This window comes from Varroa destructor, unplaced genomic scaffold (assembly GCF_002443255.2).
Source record: "Varroa destructor unplaced genomic scaffold, Vdes_3.0 BEIS01000002.1, whole genome shotgun sequence".
Taxonomy (NCBI): domain Eukaryota; kingdom Metazoa; phylum Arthropoda; class Arachnida; order Mesostigmata; family Varroidae; genus Varroa; species Varroa destructor.
The window spans coordinates 17,381,754-17,402,264 of NW_019211455.1; the positions used below are offsets into that span (position 1 = coordinate 17,381,754).

Here is a 20,511-nt window from a genome sequence, read left to right on the forward strand (position 1 = left end):
CACTATGCAAATACTACTAATATTGTATGAGAAACGTTACCAATAAGCGAGACATTTAATCATGATCGTAATTTTCTACAGGGCTAACAATGTTTAACTATAGTTTTTACGCTGAATACCTATCAGGCCCAAATGCTGTGCATCGCATTTTAATGAGTGCATTAAAACGATGATTATATTGCCGCCTGTTGTTTTTGAATAGGCATGTGTCTTTAAGGACCAACGAAGGAGGTTGTCAAAGAAGCGACTGTAGAGAAAACGATCGTAATAAACTCTGTGTGATAGTCAAAATCAATGACGCTCTGTCACTTTAATAGTAGGTGGCCACCATTTATTGCTATATAAAGTAGGTATTTTGAATCTCAACTTTATTTCTACTACCTGAGATGACTGGCCGGTACAAAGCGGTACTGGAACATTCTACGTGCCCCATGCGTCTGGTAGGCAGATACGTTACCGTTAAACCACCACGGCTGTGGGTGAATTTCTACCTAAGCACTTGGTAACGATATGTTTCTTCTCGTAAACTTAACCTATATGTTGTACGGCTTTGCAAAATTCTATACCGAATGAATAGATTTCAAGCGATTCCTGGCGCCATTAATTTAACTTAGAATAGTGCTGAGACAGAATCCAACAATCATATCAGCTGTGTTGTTCTCGAATATTTAATGTTTGACGTTGGTCTCCGGTCTTTACGCGTGCCCACGTACTCGTTAGGTGCGACATAAATGAATTCCTTTTTGATCGATATATATATATATATATATAGGTACACAACGTAATTTGAACTTACCTCGTTCTACGTCGGTGGCCATTTAAGGGTCGGCGTGGCCCTGCGGTACAAGATTATACAATGTTAGCTACTAGAAGGCACTGTGAAGGGAGCTCGGTGATCAGGCTAGTGAAAACAGTTAGGCAGATTCAGGTGAGCACCAATGCCCCGACCATTTTTCAGTCAAAGTCAACTTCCATAGCCCTGTTGTTCCCCGTATCATTACTATATGAAACATGCGCATATTCGTAGCTCGTCAAGTAAATTTGCTGGTGATTAAATGGTTAACGATTCTAGTAATAGCAGCTAACCTATTGAATCGGTTCGATATTACCGGTTATGATGACAGTCATTGCACCTTGCTGATGGGCAGTCGCTTCTGTTGGGCAGTGCATGTACACTATGTGTGTACATGTACGAACTATGATGTACTTGACTTAGAGCCAGACGGGCTTCATGCATTGCCCCTCGTTTGATGAAGTGCTCTACAATATTTTTTTTAGCAACGTTGTATTTCCGTATGGGATACGGAGAGTGTCTTGTTTGCTACGTAAGCGCATAAATATTGCCGGTATATATATATACCGATAATGGTGTCTGCTATAGTATATTTTTGGTTAATATGTCAATATGTAGTTAACTTGCTATATCTAATTCCTCAAAAAGCACTATTCTACCCAGACACGCACACCATATAAGCTGTGTTAATTTATGAATCGGAACGTTTTACGACTACACGTTTACCCTTCAATGGATCGTCATCACTGATTTCAATATTGGGCCAACGTAGCACGTTAGTTCACTTGGTGTTGTTATTGGTTAAGGTAGTACTCGTATGCATTACATATATATGAATTTATCCCTCATTTAAGGATTTTAGCGCGAGCCTCAGTCTTCGATGTCTGCTGCTTTACTGGCGTTGGCCAGCTTTGGTCGTTCCTAATAGGTCGCTTTAAGGATGACATGTTGCTGGGCACGAAACATCACTCCGCTTTGGCTAGATTCTCCTTTGGCATAAAACAAGTCGCTAGCGATAGGCAATGCGTTTTCGACAATGATAAAGCGGAACGAAAAGCAGTACCATTAAAAATTGGCAAGAACAGTGCCTTTCTAAGAGCCAAATTTGGGTTCTGATCTCGCCGTGTAACTTAATCAGCTCGAGGGGTTTTGAAGGATTCGACCCGGGCTCGAAGGACACGAACGTAGAGAGTTTTCGGCACCAACTTAACACTGCTGCTAGCTCTGTCTTCGTGACTAGAGATGGCGCCGCCGATTTTGGCTAATCACAACAACGATATTGACTTTCAGCTCAGTTACGGTTGTACTTCTGTTACCGGTGCTACTGTGGAAGAATCCTGTGTGGCAGAATAGATTTTTAACTTATATGATATAGAACTTAACTAATTTATTTCAATATGAGAATAGAAACGTGATTCGATAGTGCAGCGGGTGGGTCAAACGGGATGGGAAGATGTGACAGGTGAACGAAGCAATGGGCAGTCGTGTTTCTTTCCAAGTAGATTACGCACGCGTTTACAACCATTGGTGGTAGTGGTAAACTAGATTGAGCTATGTCTAGCGGTTGTGTGAAAAAATTACGACAATCGCTTGTGTCTCAGTTTAACGGGAACAGCCGGAGATGGCTTCGTTTTAGCTTATTGATAGGTTCGACTCTACAAATTATTAAAGGCCATACTGAGCAGGTGATTTAGTTGGCGAAAAGGCGACCATTATTCAGCAAAATCTGTTTTCAAATTGTATACGTTAGTAGATTCAGAAATACAGATACAAATTCATAAACAGTTCAGTCACTATCAAAGCATGTACGTATACTGCGAAAACGTTAATCAGGCATACCTCGCTGTGTTTGATAGTCGCCTGGTTAATACAAATACGCCATGTAGTATATATACTTTTTTACGTTGTTCAGTCTCACAGGGTAGATTCTGCAGTATATATAGTTAAATGTTTGTTAAGCCCTCATCACGGGATGGAGCATTGGTACGCGGCAGTAATTGGTCGCACTAGTCTATATGTTCGTTGCTACTCAGGCCTGCTCTCTCCTTTGAGGTGTTTCCACGAGAGTGCGTAGTGAAAATCCCTTAGCAATATGAGCTTCCTCTTTATGTCGTCAATTCAAACTGTGTTATTTCTCGGCGCCGCCAACAAAACCCAGCCCTATGTCCTTCCTCTGTGTATGTAAAACAATCTTTGCATTGAATTACAAGCTTGGATGCATCAGTGAACCTAAAGTCAACTTTCGCATGCTTCCCTTGTGGGCGAATTGGTCTCTTCGACGCACCTGTTTACTGTGGACTCCTTGCGGCGGAGTCGTCGCTGTTTTTTTTGCTTCCATTGTATCCATTATCAAACGGGCAGTATTAGCTCTACTAAACATATGCAGCCACAGTATTTGTGCATCCGATGCTGTGTACACATACATGGTTATGTACAGATATAGTGCTTAAACACAAACAGACACACTGACATTACTGGAGACTTTTTCGGTAAAATTGATCTATTCAGGGACAATAAGGACAAGCATCTTGTGTGCGTGTAGGTCTTGCGTGTTGCTATGCAGAACAACGTAATAAAACTAGTTCATACTGACAGGTTGCGCTATATCGGCCACAACTAACAGCGGGCGACTTTGCGACAGCCCATTATTGTTGACGGCGTACTCATAAAAACGTCCTGCGCATTTTGCCGTCACGCACGAACGGACCAGCATCTAACCATCGTACCCTCGAAGCTACTGTCGAATGCGCGGCCTTGTTTTTTTGTCTGTCTGACACCAGGTGTTGCTAGGGGGACTATGAAATCAAAATGACGGACTGGGCATAGCCAGTAGGTGTAGGTCATTGAGTGACCGCTGGATCTAGATTGCGTCATTCTATCGTTAGTGTCTCTGTTGCTCCGTTTCGTCTCATTGTCAATCGTTTACACCACCACAGCACCCTACCTCAGCTACAAGTGTAAAACGACGCTGCCACAGTTGGGTTGGGATTGGGATCGCTGACCCTGGCCACCACCATGATTTTAGGTAGTAAAGGTAGAGCTGAAGGTGGCAGTACGTGCCTCCTTGTCGCCATAGCGATGAGGTAATGATCAGCGTACGAACAAGTAGTGCCGAGAGGGAAAAGTCGCTTCAGTTCTCGACGACTCTTCTTGTGTCGAAATAAACTTCCTCGCTTGGACACTAGCAGTACGAACTGTCGGTCTCTCCGGAGTTAGTAGTGAAAAGTAGTGAAAAGGAAGCTGGCTGTATCGTTCAATTTTCACTCGGCCACCGAGTGCACGACCTGTATGGAGCTCCCCAATGCATGCATTTCCCATTTGGCCCTAATTGGCGCTCATCGACTTGCAACATCCCAGCCCTAACCTTGCTAGTCGATACCTGCAAGATAACAACACCAATTTGTTCGATAATTTAACGCGCTGTAATGATTTGCTGCCGAATTATAAATGTCACCATAAACACATCAGAGATACTTATCAATTGTATTTTTTATAAAAACTTCTTTGTTCATAACCTATGATGCAACATGTGCGGCCAAGCGAGCGGATTGATCCGCCGTGGACTCATCTCGCACGCATGGACGAGCTCTTCCATTATGTATAGCATATTCCGCTGCCACACGGCGAACAGCCATTGCACATGCTTCAACAGCCGATGTCACATGGATGGCTGTTGGTGCCGCACCGCAGCAAGAAGCAGTCACTCTTGCTGCATCTACAATACATTTCGTCGTTCTTTTTTACCCCAAGACTACCAGCACTACATCGATTGCTTTTGCTTCATGTACTACTACTGCCACCAACGTTGCTATGAACCCTTTCCGTTCCAATCCACCGCTGTTGCCACATCGACCCGGACGACGGTCGCATCGTGCAACCATTGTTGTTGCTTCTCCGTCTGCAGTTCAAGATAATGCATGCACACATCGACAGACATGGCCACCCAGCTATGATGATGTTGTTGGTGGCCTTGTAGACTGCTGTCGGAACTGTGTCAGACTCAGCGGTTGTTGGCTTTAAGAGCTAGCCCTGAAAGGCACGTTTGGATGTGTAAACGGAAGTTAGTGCACCTGTTAAAGAGGTACTGCGAAAGGGAGAGTGGTTGAGGCTTCTATCCTCGATTGAGGATAGCAGTCGCACTCAGCTAGCTGGTGGGCCGTGCATTCCGGTAACGTTGTTCGTACAGTGTACAATACTAGATGACCGATGACCGCGCTCGTTGGTGTTACCCTACTCCACTATCGGTCGTTTCCAGCCATGCTGCGTCTGTCTCGACGAGACTGGTTCATGACATATAAAACAATATCGGCCAAACGACAGGTAGTAGTCGCCAAATTAAACAGTTGCTTAGTGACGAGCCCGAACACTGAATGGAGGACGTATCATAGTCATCATCGGTGAGCTTCGCGGACAAAAGTGTTGCGGGGTAAGGCTGTTGGTATATTACACGGTTCCTCGCTATCCGGGTTCCAGACGCCTAATTTGTCTTCACGATATGCGTACGCACGTGGATATGCTCTGTGATACAATGTACATGTACGTATATGCAAAATGAGGCGACCACGTGGTCTTTTTCTCTGTTCTTCTCTCGAATCAAGCTGCGTCGTTTGTAGTTTTCTGTCGATTCGTCAGTTCAAACGGTTAGCTTATTTATTGCCAACTTAAGTAGCCGGGGTGTTCCAGAAAGGCATTAGGGGAGGCGAAAGTACTGCACAATGGTGCGAGTTAACGGGCCAGGCGACTAAAAGGAGCCAGGCCACACGCCGTATATTACTATTGGCCATACGGAACTGCTAGCAAACAGATCGCCCACTGCCCCACAATGTTCCACGGCAACGAGATGTGTTACGAAAGTGGAAAAGAACTGACTGCGCTAGAAATGGCACCTCCGAGATGCACAGCGGCAGAGGCCGTGTGGCTTGCAAGGCTGCGCACGAAGTCGGGGCATCAAATCGAAAAATAAAAATCAGGAGTATTTGAGGTGATGGTGCTTGCGGAGACGAGGGAAAGAAAACGAGAACCCTTTCGACTTTCAGCTACTGAGGAACACCTTTTTTCTAAGGAAACAAATTTTCCGGTTGTACAAATAAGGAAGAACTTTGTTCTGTTCCTGAGCTGAGGCCAATTGGAAGCGGAGAAAAGTGGGGCGAGCGCACTTCATCAGGAACGACATGACCATGGACGCATAGGCATTAACTGGGGCAAAGGCGGAGGTGGGGGCGGCAAGAAAAAGCTCAGGAGCAGTTTGCTTTCTAATGGAAACTAGCGGAAATCGGACCGCCAGCTAGCACGTTCTGCTCGACCTATACCCGTGCTGCCTACGCCCGGTAGTTTTCTACTGTCCAATAACTGCGAGCTAGGAATACTTCCCTGCTCCTAAAAGCATCTTGAGGTTAGCTATTTATCACTCAAACATTCCTCTGGCTGTTACTTGTCATTGATTTTGGAGTGCGTGCATAGCCTAAATTTGACAAAGAAGTCTAGCTACTACTGCTATCTGAAACGATTAGAAATATCAGCCTGATCTTTTTAGGCTTTTTTTATTCCGAGCGACCTGCAATATATGTTTATCGTACAACAACCCTAGTCTATATCCAAACCTCGTGTTGCAACTGAATAAGCCGTGTTTTCAAGCTGTAAAACTACTGAATCCGAGGACAGTTAGTAGACATGTAAAAATCATGTTTATCTATATTAAAACTTGTTCACAATTTTAGTAGAGCTTTTGTTTGGTGGCTACAGTGTCCATATTGCTATAGTGTATATATTTCTCGTTCTACAACTCGTTTAAGCACACGTAGACATATTGTCCGTTGTAATAAAAGAACAATCTATTTTTATGTGCTTCACAAAAATCTGGCTACGCGCTATAGCTATCTATTATTCGTCGTTGTTGTCCTAATATGATTAACACTTGTACGTTCGTGTGTAGAATCTCTGAGCGGATTGATCGTAGAATCATATGGCTTTGAGGCTCGCGGAGGCTATACAACGGCCGACCACTTCAGTTTCATTTTAGTCGCAAACGGAACGCGACTTTGTTATTATTTTTATTTATTTGTTTGAGAACGACGTGTCGAGAACGTTTCGTCAGTGGGTACAAGGAGAGCCTTTTTTCGAACCAGTTTTCGTGAACATTCGCTCCTATTTTGCGCCTGTCATTACGTTTGAAAATTAAAATCAAAAAAGCTCCAGAGGCCCTTGCCAGCTCGTTCGTGGTCACTAATTTTATGGCGTCCCGGTCTAGAGTGCGCAGGCGCTACGGTACATTTCATTGACGTTAATTGGGACCACTGAAAGGTATTTGCATATAGCACACTAGACCTTGTTCAAAGAACGGTGACTCTGGTTGGTTCTGTCTCAACCTCTGAGTAATAATGCCATTGCATTTTGGACGGCTGAGACGTGGCGGATATTCAGATCACTAACGACAAGGATCTCAGCGTTTGTAGAGGTATCGCACGAATGCTAATAGGCACTCAGCTGCTACACATTTAGTACATTTTCATTGAACAGAGAACTTCAATTGAGAGACGTAGCGGTCGTACATTTTTTTTCCTAGTTTGAGTATAGGTGAAAAAAGCAATTCACACATAACGGAGCCGAAGTATGAAACTTGGCTCCATTTAATTGACGCAGACAAGTCCGATGTTTTGTAAATTCAATTCCAAACGCGCTGTCTTTGTCTGTATCGTGCTTAGCTATAGATACTAGGCCACCTCCAAGATGTGGTCGCTAAGAAGTTTGCTTCCTGTATTAGTATGTAGACTGTTTTTAATTCCTAGGCAGGCTCATCTATCGCACAAATTGAGCCGACTATTATCGGTGAAACTAGGCGGAAAAGATTGGTTACCCAGTACCATTTGGCCCAACCGTTATCGTTAGTTGCTCAGTCGATAGAGTATTGATTTTTGGACTGATTTCAAGCCAGCCAGGTAGGTAGGTAGGTTATGAAAAATCGAGCGGAAAATGGTCTGAGACCAGAACGAGATGACCCTTTTAATGGCAGCAATAATAATGAATAAAGTACGTTATCTCTATAATTAACTATTCGCGATAAACTAAGATAAATAGATGACAATCTCAATGATACAAAAGGTTCATAAAGAAAAACCTAACCCAACAATAATATAGCAATTTAAAAATTTACACGCTGTCAAAAATTATCTTATCGATGGTTAACAACAACCTTTTTCTAGAATTGTCGATTAACTTGCAGTTCTTTTCTATAGTAAATTGAGCAGGTTTCTCTCGACATTCCCACAGAAATCGCGAAGCATACGCTTGTAATCTTTGGCTCGCGCTTCATCAAGTCAGGCAGACCTCCTGAGGCAGATTTTTTGAGGCGTAATTGTATGCACCTCACCATGTGACCTCGTAATGGTAACATTGCCGCTGGCGACAAATGGCCAGTTTGCTGAAAATCAGCCAGTGAGAGGTCTAGCATAATGGAGCTTCAGCACAAAATCGAAATTAAAGTGCGGTCAGAAGGAGCTATTTTCGGTCATCGAATATCAATAGATTCGCATTAATACAAAAGACCTTTTTAGTACGTCCTGGAACTTGGTTCGTGGACCTTTCACTACCTTTCGCGTCAGCGGAACAGCCAACTTACGTATGTCAAATAACGCTGACATTATATTACCAATGATTATATTATACATACAAAATATTGTTAGCAATTAGGTACCTATACGATTTTCGTAATCTCAGTCCAACGTGCTTTAATGCAAAAAGATTCCATACTCGCTTTACTTTGAACCCATGGTAAAAGACCACGTAATTCTTTCCCGTCTTCAAAGGGGGATCTTATGCACGACCTTGATGCATTCGCATTGGGTTCAATACGACGAATCAGCCCCATGGCATGCCTATAAAATTAAAAAATAACGAAAATAATATCAGATTAAAAAGGAATCTTCGATTTACGAGTTGATCGCTGCTATCCATAGTGGAATGCATTACGCTCATCGACGAACTGATGGACCCATATAGATCGCTGCGTATACAATATATAAGATGGTGTTTGTGCGTGTTGCTGTTGGTATCTACTGACGCGAATCCCCAAAGGGCTCCAGGTTCTAGATCAGCTGTCCCAAACCCAAACGTTGTTTCATAACCGCCCCCAAAGAAGCTGATCCCTATTATGCGGTACGCCTAACGAGGAAAGACATAAACTTACTTTAAGAAAAATGTAGCTAGATACAATTATTTGTCGTCCGCAGAATCTTCTATACAAATATTGATGAATAGGCACCGCGCTCGTATTATCGCGACTTGGCACACTGCTCCTTCTTGGATATTGATTTTAAATCAGAAAATCGGCCATAGGCATCAGCATATTTTTAGCTCGTTTTAGCTCTCCCTCTTAGCCTAGTCCTTTACCCTTATTGCCAACGGTCGTGCGCTCATCCGCAAGTCGATGTGACCCGATCCGGTCTGAGTAGTCTTGCCACTGCCACTGACCCCATCCGCGGGCGCTCAAAATCACTCCTCTCCGGTAGTTGCTCTCATTAAGGCACAAATAAAAGAAGCAAATCAAATATATTCTTCTAGTCATCTGCCGCAAACGAACGGTACGCATTTAAGCAATTGTTTGTTTAGTTTTCAGATTATCCCTTTGGGTGAGAACAATCTGTACCGCGTTATCTTAATAACGATAAAACGAGCCTCCGATTTGGCTCATAGCCATGCTCAGCTACTTACGTGGACTCTTATGGCCGTGTATTTTATGGAAGTTAAGTCGGTTGGATGGACAGCGAGCAGCGGTTGTGGGTGTCCATAGGTCAGGCAAGCAGAATAACCCGACCAAGCGATTGGTTCTCTTGGAGTAGTTTAAACTTACAAGTTCTTGCGGTGTAATACTTGGGGAGCAAGTGATCTGAAAAGAAGTAAGGTTGGAGGTAATAGGGGGTAAAAGCTGTAGGATCTTTTGCCCGCGAGTAAGAGACTGAAGCTATTAAACCGGTAAACTGGAAGCAAACAGTCGTATGTAGCACTTGCAGTACATTTGTAATCATTGGTAGATTGATGGCTTGATCGTATTCGTGGACAGAGACAAGCATGCACGTGGACGCATGACGGCCTGCTGTGTCAGGGTGACTGCGCTACCGATAACAAGTCGGGTAGGTGATCCAAGCAGGACCTGAATAACATTTTTGACAGCCACAGCCAGCAGAAGTTAGACAGAAGAACAGCCCCTTCGTAGCTTCTTGGCTTAGTGGGCTATTTCCGCAGCAGCGGTGGCAGGTAGGTCTGATTAAGTATTTCCCTCTCACGGCTGTCGCAGAGGCAGGTCCTTTATAGTAAAGGCTATAAGAAGGCCACGAAGGTGAGACATTCCCGGATTTCAGTCGTCAACCATAGTTGGTTGAAAGAATGGCTCGATTTAGCCTTCGGAAGTCTGCGGGAAATCAGCTGCAGTATAGCTGGGTGCCAGCAGCGAATAATAGCAGCGGGGTTGGGTTAATGATGATAGGTAGTAAGGGGCTGGGGAGGGCGCTAGACAAAAACCTGTAACCACAGCCAACGACCTATCATCTATTATATAACCATTCCCAAGATTGTTACCACGGCTTCGACGGTAGTGAGTACCAGCGAAGCATTATCTATTCGCAACGAGCCCTTAGGAGCAGCTAAGGCACTCCCAGTAGTGGCATGCCGTATCATAGTACTAGAGTTTTGCACACAGCGAAACCAGGAACGTAGGCTGTAGCAGAAGGAACGAGGGTGGATAATGGGCAGCGAACTGAAAGCATGTCAGTAAACAGGGGCCAGTTAAGTTAAGAGAGCAAGCGACCGAGCGCCAGTAGCATCCATCAGGGGCAGTTTGTCGGATCTCCCCTATATCTGGCCCGTCGCCCTTTACTGTGTGTAGAGCAGATATCCGCCAGAAAGCTAGCATGAGTCAGGAAGCAGAAAGAACCAAGACAAGTCAGTTTACTGCTGTGTTCTCCACTACTGTCCTTACAAAGCCCAACTCCACCATCTTATGGATGAGGCACCACTGTTAAAGACGTAAAGACGTAAAGTGCGCTGTGGGGCACTGGACTGGTTGAACAGGAGAGCTATGGGCGCCTTGAATACAAAGCCGACACGTTGAACGCAAGCAAACCTCCTCGTCCTCCTCAAAGGTACTTCCTGCGGTACAGAGTAGACACCTTGAGCATTAAGCGTAAACAACAGGAACAGTAAGTCAGTCTTATTGTTCGTCGTTGAGCTAGCCATTCCGGGAGGTAACACCCTGAAAAGGCAGCTTCAGACAAATACAGTCCCGCTACACATTTTTGAAGCTCCCTCGCGCAATGGCACAACCAACAACAATTAAGTATAGTAAAGTCGCGTAACGTTAACTGAAATTCACAAAAACAATGAAAGAAGACGATAATAGATGAAGGAGATGCGTGCCGTTTGCTGGTTTAATTTGATTGGACTAAATATATTCAACTAAATATAGTCTGCGAGTCAGATTTAAAGAACTATAATTTATATATATATATATATATAAATTAAGACAAAGGAAGGAGGAGATGCAAGAAGTGGGTGTATGTGATACAATAAGCTGGGTAGAAGCGTATTTGATTTTAGATGTGCATAAACTGGAAGTTTGAAAAAAAAGGCTAGGGAAGGTGGATACGAGTCCTCATGCAAAGTTACATAGCAATAATATATATCTAGCCTTTTATTAATGTAGTTTAGCGAACGTATTATTAGTATAGTTAAGTAATATTATCTGGTGCTGTGAAAGTAACATTTTTTTTAAGGTTATTTATTAGAATACCATTCAAAGCTAAGTATGACAGATATATGGTACCTACTAAGGAATAGCATAATGAATAGAGACACTTCTGAGAAGCCAATTACACCTGATAGATGGTGTGAGAACTATGGTTTGAAGGGTCGTGAATATGAAAGATCAGTATACGCTAGTGTAAAATGAGCATTTAAAGTTTGTTACAAGCTACGATTCCAGTAGTGATTGTAGGTGCTTACTTGAGTTTTAAGGAGCACCAGAGGTGAGTCAATTTAGAAAAATGTGTTTGACGTTTGCAGCTATCTGCGGATGGGTCCTAAGCTAACACTGAAAAAACGCGGAACCTTTGCAAATATTCGTCCGGACATAAATGACGCCTTATTGTTCCTTCTCAGTAATGGCAACCGACGAGATTGCACAAAAGCATGAAGTCTTGAAAAGTACCCAACGGATTTACTAAACATTTACCGCACCTAAAATATCCACCTCAGTGCTCTAAAAGCTTCTTTCGAGCTTCAAAGAATGTTAATGAGCGCATAAGTTTCTGACTAAAGACTACACAATGAATACTAATTATAAATGAAGATGTTTTTGAGCTCTATGACTGTATCACCATGCTTGTGACTGACAGTATAAAGGAATTCCCGCTATTCTAGTACTGATCTGTATTTTTCTTTAGGTTTCCAGTCAAAATCATGATATCAGCCAAATATTAGATTTAAACTTTTCATGAAAAACCGCGCAACAGTTATTATTACTGCATCTAATATGCTAGTAGGAACACGATTGGCTCGGCGATCGTTTCCATTATGACTGATTGTGCGATTCCTAGAAACTTTCACTCAGTCAATGCTATTATAGGTTTTTGCATGCCACTTTTAACAACCTATTTTCTTCTGTTCCTACAAACTATTCCAGGCTGCACCTATCCGTTATCCGGTTATTAATTGACACGTTATATTAAGTGGGAACAGATTAAATTATCGTTGGTATTTCAGGATTATAAAGTTTATCCCTATCAAAGATCCCTTCGTTCCCCCAATTCTAGAAGTTTCGCGTTAGGTTTTCGAGATAGTACGCACACATTCCAAACAAAACCCATGAACCTACATATTCGACGCAAACCCTTTTGTTAGTCGCTATTGTTTCCACCCTTCCTATGACTCCTTTATCACTATGACAAAATGTCTGTATACTCCTCACACAAACTCTGCCCTCCGATTAAGGTTAAACCCCAAAGGATTTTCAGCATAAATCCTCTTAGCGCTCCGCTGTCGAAAATTCAACTCCTGAAATGCTTTATTTGGAATTTCAGGTGTATGGTACTTTAAACCCTGTTGTTAATACATTATTATCGAATAGTGCGGCCGTAACAGTTGAAATGTGGATAACAGTAGTATAAAAAAATCATGTTCTGACGAAATATTTACTGAGGGAACTGTTAAATGTAACACTGCCATAAAATGTACAATCGCAGCAGACGCAAGTGCTATGTGGGTTTGATACGACCCTTAAGAAGGCGCTACGGTGGGTGAAAATGTGGCCACGATACGCCTTCAAGCTAAGCTTCTAAGGCTGACGTCAAGGTTGCTGCAGAATCGGTTCGGAAAGTTTTGACATGGATGCGCAGATGTCGAGGGTGCAATGACCGCGTAGCGGCCGCCGCAACACAACGTTTTTAGCTTTAACGATAAAGCTGTAACCGGACGTTGTCGGACAGTATCATTAATCGAGTACCCTTGAATGCGACAGTGACTAGCTGCTCACCTCTGATTGCCATTTGGTCCAGTCTCTTTCTTAACCTTTCGCCACGGCCGTTTCTTTTTAGCTCGCTTTTCCTGTCACACTTTTTCTCTCTTCTCCTTGCGTTTTCCTTGGTTCTTCTCCGTAGTACTTCGGCTCCGCAATGTTTAGGTGCTTTGAGGAGGATAGCCTTCAATGCGACGATGTAAGCACGCTGGAAGGTTTGTAATGACAGTGCCTCAACTGACTTTCACGTTTGCCACGATAGGCGAGCACAACGAGATTACGGTGGTCGGGCTGCAGCTGGGAGGCTGGGAACTTGAATGGATCAATGTTTGGATGCCACTTCACCCTGCTCAGCAGGAGGTCGGTCATTGAAGGCAGCTGCCACTAGGTAACGACGTTCTGGCCTCAAAGACAGTAGAAGAACTAAAAAGACCTAGAAGTGGTTAGTATTTGACTTCAAAGCCTTCAACTCCTATAGTTTGTACCGCGACTCAACTGGAGTAGTATGCGAAAAAATTACGGTGTAGGAGCAGTTTCCTTGGTCTCGTGTTCTTGATCTTGTAGCAAACATCTTTCCTTCAATGGGTAAAGCCCACTTTCAAGACAGCTGTTTTGTGACCTCCGTTTTTTTCCTGACAACCCATAGTATAGTAAAACAGTAGCTTTACCCTACATGACCAATTATGCTACCTTCGCCTTTCTTAGACCTTCAGCTCTTCTTCACCTGAAATGAACGGTTAGGATACTTCCATGATTTTGCTTCAGTTAGCAGATATCTACGCGTATCTGGTGCGCATTAAGGACCGGTGAGTAAACGAGCACCATTAGAGTACACGATAATGACGCAAGGCTAAGAACCAACGTAAAACGTAGAAAGTAGAACACGACCAATTTATTCAACCAGCCAACGCAACGGTCGACGATCTGGTAGTGTGGCTACCTTAGGTAAAGGTAGAGCACGTTCGTCGGCGTTAAGACGAAGGATAGCAGACATCAGATGACACAGCGGTTGTATGGCAATTATGCTCGTCAGGGCAGTGATAAGAAAGATAATGAGACAAAGCGATATCAGCGGTCATTGAACGGACATTTTATTCAAGTGAGCCAACTAGTTGATTTCCTAGTTCGTAACGTCCAATTGTACAGCCACCAGCAGCACCTGGCTTTCGTCCGGAGAGTGGCCGGGAAGCAGAGGCATCCCGGCGAGACGTGTAAGAGTACGGGAGATTAGGCTTCTGCCAAGGCCTAACGCCTCGATGCCATACTTTGGTCGAGCACAGATCATATGTATGCCTACCAGTGTCATGGGGGATAGAATGAGGCCGCTGGACGGACAGCGTGGGAGAATGGATACGGCGATGCGCACCGAATAAGTGAACGAAAATAGACATCGGCGCAAATAAAAACACGTAAAGCTGCATTACATTGTCGTTTAGTCGTTGCCAGTCATCAACGAGGCGAACTAAGATGAAGGTTGAAGGGCCGGTAAGAAAAGCGACAGAAGCTGACAAAGGACGCACTAAAGGATGCTGAAGAAAAATATAAAATGTTAGCCAGACCCCAGAGCCAACAAAGGACAGGAAATCAGATTGTGATGGTAGTTGAACTTGCGAAGTTGTGGTAAGTACATTATGACTCTTACCTTTCCGTGAAACACAGATACGCGCGGTCCTAATGAATATCGGCTATAACGTGTAGGGTACGATGTACGCGAAGATGGATGATACGCACAGAACGCCGTACAGTGAACGCAGTATGTTCAAACCTTAAGTGTTCTACCATTCTTTGATATGATCCTTCTGCCTTAAAATCCGTTGATGTCCAATCAACACAGCAAACGGGGTTTGAAGTTTGCATCCATACCACCAACTAGGCGTTTTCTCCTTTGTATTCGTCTATACCTGCATTCTAGAATTACCTTAGCATGTCTGTATTGCAATCAGAAACGTTCAATAAGTCGGCGCTTTTTTGCGCCATGCTGACTAACAACGGCTTGAAACCAAGTGGAAGCGCTCCACCGTCCGGCATCCAACATCAAAAGTAAAATAGACGAAGTAACACTAACCTTCAAATGACGCTGGCTCAACCGAGTCTTTGCGAAAGGTCGTTGTGTGGTCTGCTTACTACGCAGTATTCACCAGACAAGCAAATGTGCAAGATGTACCCAGGAAGTGCCTCAGACACCCCTTCCGCACTATTGCTTCGAACTCAATGGAATGTGTTTTACGACGGAAGATTTCTTATAGCAGGGGTGCATACATGAGACATTGCGTCCTATGACCACCGCACAGATCGCTGTCGGTATACGCAGGGCCTGTTGCTCCTTATCCAATAACTTCTCTTGAATGAGCCTATCTTTTCATGTGGCTCTCTCTACTCCTCTCTCTGACTCTTATCCAATACTTTCATTTTGTTCCGCGTATCATCAAAGTGACATTGTTTTTCTCTCTCTCTCTCTCTCTCTCTCGTGATTTTCAAGTCGACCACGGCATTTGAAGGTACTCTTAGTAATAATGATAACAAGTTTATAGTTACTCATAGGAAAAATATCCCAGCGCCTCAACTGTTCGTGGAGCTTCTACGTGAAATATCCGAATATACTTGAGACATTTGATCAGTTTAAATTATTACGAAATAGTTGAAATAGTATTACTATAACTATTGACACATAAAGCCGAGAAAAGGAAACTATGAAATCGCTGATTGGAAAACGCTGGTTAAAGACGCTGGAGATTGCCCATCAATGGGGCACGGTGTACGGAAACGGGATTTAATAGTCACTTTTTAAGAATAACTAATTATTAAGAAATATATTTTCGGTAAATACTAGGACGACTTTCAGACTATACCGATAAGCATTAGTAGGAGGTGACATGAAAATGCACGCTAGGCGCCTATATATATTAGAACTTCCGTAACTCCTCAAACGTTTGCTTTGCAGCATCGATAATTCGCCTCGTACTTACCGAGTTAATAACAGCATTGACGAAATTACGAAACAAACTGCCCACAGGTAGCCGAGCTGTGATGTCAGTTCTCTTTTACTTAACATTACGACGAGTGGGTCCTTATCGCAGACCTGTTACGGCTTAACCGATGTAAACCTATAGCTGGATCTATATAAAACCTATATAAAAGTGGAACTGACGAACTTAGTAGCCAAACGAAATGGGATGATATTTAATAACATATTAATCAAAACAAATTCAAGACGTTTCAAAATGCAGCTACTAACTATTCGGGCATTCGAAGTATTCGGTCACCTATATGAAAAATGCAGAACTTCTATTGGCCGTTAATGTCCTCGAAAATTAATATCACCCCCAACTAACGAACGTACACGACAGTACGAATCGAGATGCGGTATTTCAAAGCATATCGACCCCCCAAAAATCGCCAAGTGGCAAGCCATAGGGTTTGCGTATTTTTCATCGGCGAACTTCGTCGACTGTGGATTCGCATTTAATTACAGCAGCCCGCATTATCATAAAGGCGAAGCAAGGAGGAGATAATTCGGCTGACCGCTTTTTGCAGTATTCATACAGGAAGGTGACAGCGTCCTTTCTTCGAACCGTTTCGAATCCTTCGAAAACAGTCACTTTGCATTACTCTCGTTACTTTGAACGCTTCCGAACGGTATCACCTCCATGCCATCGGCACAGCAGGCAGGCAATAGAATTGAATAGAAAGAGTAGTGTTCCTCGAAGCAAAAAATGTCGGCTGAAGCAATGCGTCTAATCTAAATGTAAAAAAGCAACCCAAAAAGCAAAAGAACCGTGATAGCGGGGCTGTGAGGGGCAGCCTTGGGATGTTTAGTTCGATTACTGCACTATTGAATCCCTACTATAACAGACGTCAGCGACGGAATGCATCTGGCCCCCCGAAAAGGAACTGAAAGAAGCGGTCGTGAACACCTAATACGGGCAACTCTATCGGCTGGCGATATTGGCAGGACAGCTCGAATGCACTAAAAGCAAAAATGTGCCTTTGGGTGGTTGGCCAGTCGTCTACGTGGCTGCCCTTCATCAAGCGGCTAAATAATGGTCTCTACCCGTTCGGTTCCGTGGTCCATCTAGCGTTCGCATTTGGTTTTCTCTCCTTGTCGTTATCCCTTCCTTCTCTAGCATAGGAAAGCAGTGCCTTTTTCAGGCGCCCATGTAATAATAGTATGTAGTTGTTGGTGTCATTGTGCCGCTTTCAAGTAGTAATCGCTACTGAGTCTGTGGTCGTTCGCTTTCCTCCTTCGACAGATACGACGAGCTGACGGTCGCTCTTACCAAATCAAGGACGAACGAGAGCAACATGGCGGTTAGCATATAAAGAGTCAACGCCTGCCGCCGCCGCCGCCGTCGTCTGACAGTCAGAAGCAGGGAATCTCAGAAAAGAAAGGACCGCCAGACGGTCCACTATTGTACCCTGATCCTTTTATCCTGCTTTCCTTCGATAGCAGCGCCAACATTCCTTCCCCTTTAATTCGGGTGTGCATCGGGCTACGGCTTGTTTTCGGCCCGATATAGGGGCTATCCAGCGCTGCAAAGACCTCCCTGCTAGTTGTGGTATCACTAGCTATCTGTTCCTACCCAGACCGTCACTAAGTGCGAGGCTCTTACCGGTTCCTACGTCCTTTCCATCTTCAGCCTCGTTGTCTTATCTAGATTACAACAACCAGGTCCAATACAATTAGATACTATATTCACGACTGGTTTGGCAGGTAATTTTGCCTAAGAGGATGAAAGAAACTGCACGTGTTTGCTAATATTTAACTGAGTACGATTTCGTACCCGCGTAGTCCTGTGCTTAAATCAAACAGGACAATTATTCATGAATAATTAGGCCGTGAATAATGATAGCCGCTCCTCTAATAAATACATTTATCAAAGTAAGGAAAGTCACGTTTCTCGCACGCTTGTCCTTCATGCATACGAAACACAATATACTGGAGACCGCTCTTTCCATCATTTGAAATCTATCTCTTCTATGCTGTCAATTCGAGCGAGCACTCTAAATACTTGGTAGCCATCCTTCAGGCTAAATAGTGCCGCCTCAAGCTCAACAGAAAAACCCTATATGAACTAACCTAAAAAATATAATATTTCGTTTGTTGAAGCCGTAGGTCTTTCATTAATACAATGTCTTTGTTAGAAAACAAAGCGCGCCTGATACATCGAGATGCCGACAACCTTGCCTGCACTCATTCTTGCTCTCAATGGAATGTGTGTAAGGATTGTGGGCCCCTTGAGTCACACTTGTCGATTAATGCAACTCATCATATCGGCGACGCTAGCAACAGTCGCTATCAGGACTGTCACGTAGCACTGTTCTCTAGTCAGGCAACAGGGCGAATGTTCAGTCGTACTATATTCGTCGAGGTCTGTGTCCTTTAGGCTTCAAAAATCGACTTCGACTCACGACATTAGCGGCGTTTATAGCACCACCACGCGGCACGTATTGGCTGCTGAACGGCAAGTGGGCGACAACAAACACCATCGGCAAGGACACATTTGCTCTGCCCTGCTTCATCGGTTCAATTGCTTCTCGTTTAATGGACAAATTCTTTTCACGCCTTTCTACCCCGTTCTCATCGGCGGCTAGGGCATGAGGAAAGCTCTTAGTGTGCACCGTAGTGAATCTTCGGATGACGTCGTCTTCGTTAAGCTACGTCATAGTACTATAAAGCTGTTGTCGCCCCTACAGCGGCCTGCACCTGCGTCTTTTGTAGGCCTATATGGCCTACCCGCTTAAGACCCTACTGTTATGCTTAGGTGTGCTTTCTCTTCGGTCTATTGCTGGTTGTTCCTGACTCGATTGGCTGTTAGACCGGCTGTTGGTTCCTTATGACAGTGCTGTAACAGCATCAGGCTCTTCAGGCGAGCGAAGGAGTCTAAAACACCGCTATACGCTTTGGATGCGAAAATGATGGGGATTCGGTTTTTTTTTATCTAATTTTGGTGGGATCCTGGACATCGTCGAGTTGGCGGTTTCAGCGGCGGCCTAGGCAGAAGGCGCAAATTCAAAAGCTACTGCGCTTCTTGCGTTGCCGGGACGACGGCGAAGTGTTCAAAGCCACAGGCAAAAAGGAGCCGGAACTAGAGCTTCAATGGAAAGGGGTCGAATATGGAGAAAATCATTAACAGCAGTGTAGACCAGATGCAGCGTTCTAGACGCTCTAAGCATTATACTGATTATATGCACTTATGGCAACGCTAGTATTACGTATTGAGTGTCGTAGTGTGTAGAGGTACAACAAATTACAGAACGCGCGTTTACGCCGCGCTCACTCGTCCGTATCTATCCATAAGCTCTTAGCAATCCAGCGGAAATTAAAAAGGCCAACGATGAGCCATTTTTTTACACCGTCCGCTGAAATACGCTGCGGTTTTCATAAAACGAAAAATATTCGACTCCAAATAAAGAGTGGGCGTTCTCTTTGACGAGCTTCGCACTAGTGCTCAGGCACTGACGCTTATCTGACCCGTCAACTAGTTCTGTCATATACGAGTTTGTGGGTGAGGGTCTTTCTGGGTTAGTTGTATTAAAGTTACATATTGTGCATAAAAAGTGCTATCGGTCTAGCCGTCTATAGAGACACACGTACTAGTCAACTCATTTATTTATTACAGCATAAATTATTTCACTTTCGATTAGATTTCCGAATAAATTAGTTTTAATAACAATAATTATATTGACGTGTCGTTACGCGTCACCCGTTCCACGATTTACCCTGAACGCGTTTTGACATGGACTACCTGACGGTGTTTATCTAAATACAGGTTTATATCATTTTCTACTCATTGTTTCGTATGACGGTCTGCCGAGGGAATTGCGCGAATCATAATGCTCTCACGGTCGCTGCGATGAGCCGCTGTTTCAAAAACTGGTCCTTTAATTGCAGCAAAAGTGTGCCTATTGTAATTTAACCTTGTATCTAACCGACATATTAGTGCGTCCGTTGGAAGACTTGCGCGATTTATGGCTAGTCCTATTTCAGTCTTCAATAGATACAGGACGACACTTACGCGCTCTTCGTCGAATGTTCGTGTGCTTCACATGAGCGCCACAAAACCCGTCATACTAACGTATAGAATGTTAATAAGCTGAACTATCGTCGATTCGGAGCTGGCTCTATTTAAGTAGATCCTTTCAAGTGCGGTAATGTATTTCACGATTAGACATTGCTTCTGTAATCATAAAGAGTAACTGTTTCCGTTATTTAACC

General features: G+C 43.8%; 1 protein-coding gene and 1 long non-coding RNA gene across 15 annotated transcripts in view; one reads left to right on the top strand and one right to left on the bottom strand.

Moving 5' to 3' along the window:
- LOC111245953 (solute carrier family 4 member 11-like) overlaps positions 1-20,511 on the top strand; it is a 424,503-nt gene that overhangs the window by 250,714 nt on the left and 153,278 nt on the right. The window lies entirely within an intron of this gene.
- The window catches only part of LOC111245956 (uncharacterized), a 106,706-nt gene that overhangs the window by 58,880 nt on the left and 27,315 nt on the right, over positions 1-20,511 (bottom strand). For 8 of the 9 annotated variants that reach the window (XR_015322244.1, XR_015322252.1, XR_015322254.1 and 5 more), the window contains one exon: positions 797-836. The exons of the other annotated variant lie outside the window; for it this stretch is intronic. This is a non-coding gene — a long non-coding RNA (uncharacterized LOC111245956). The remainder of the gene's footprint in view (positions 1-796; positions 837-20,511) is intronic. 9 annotated transcript variants of the gene reach the window in all.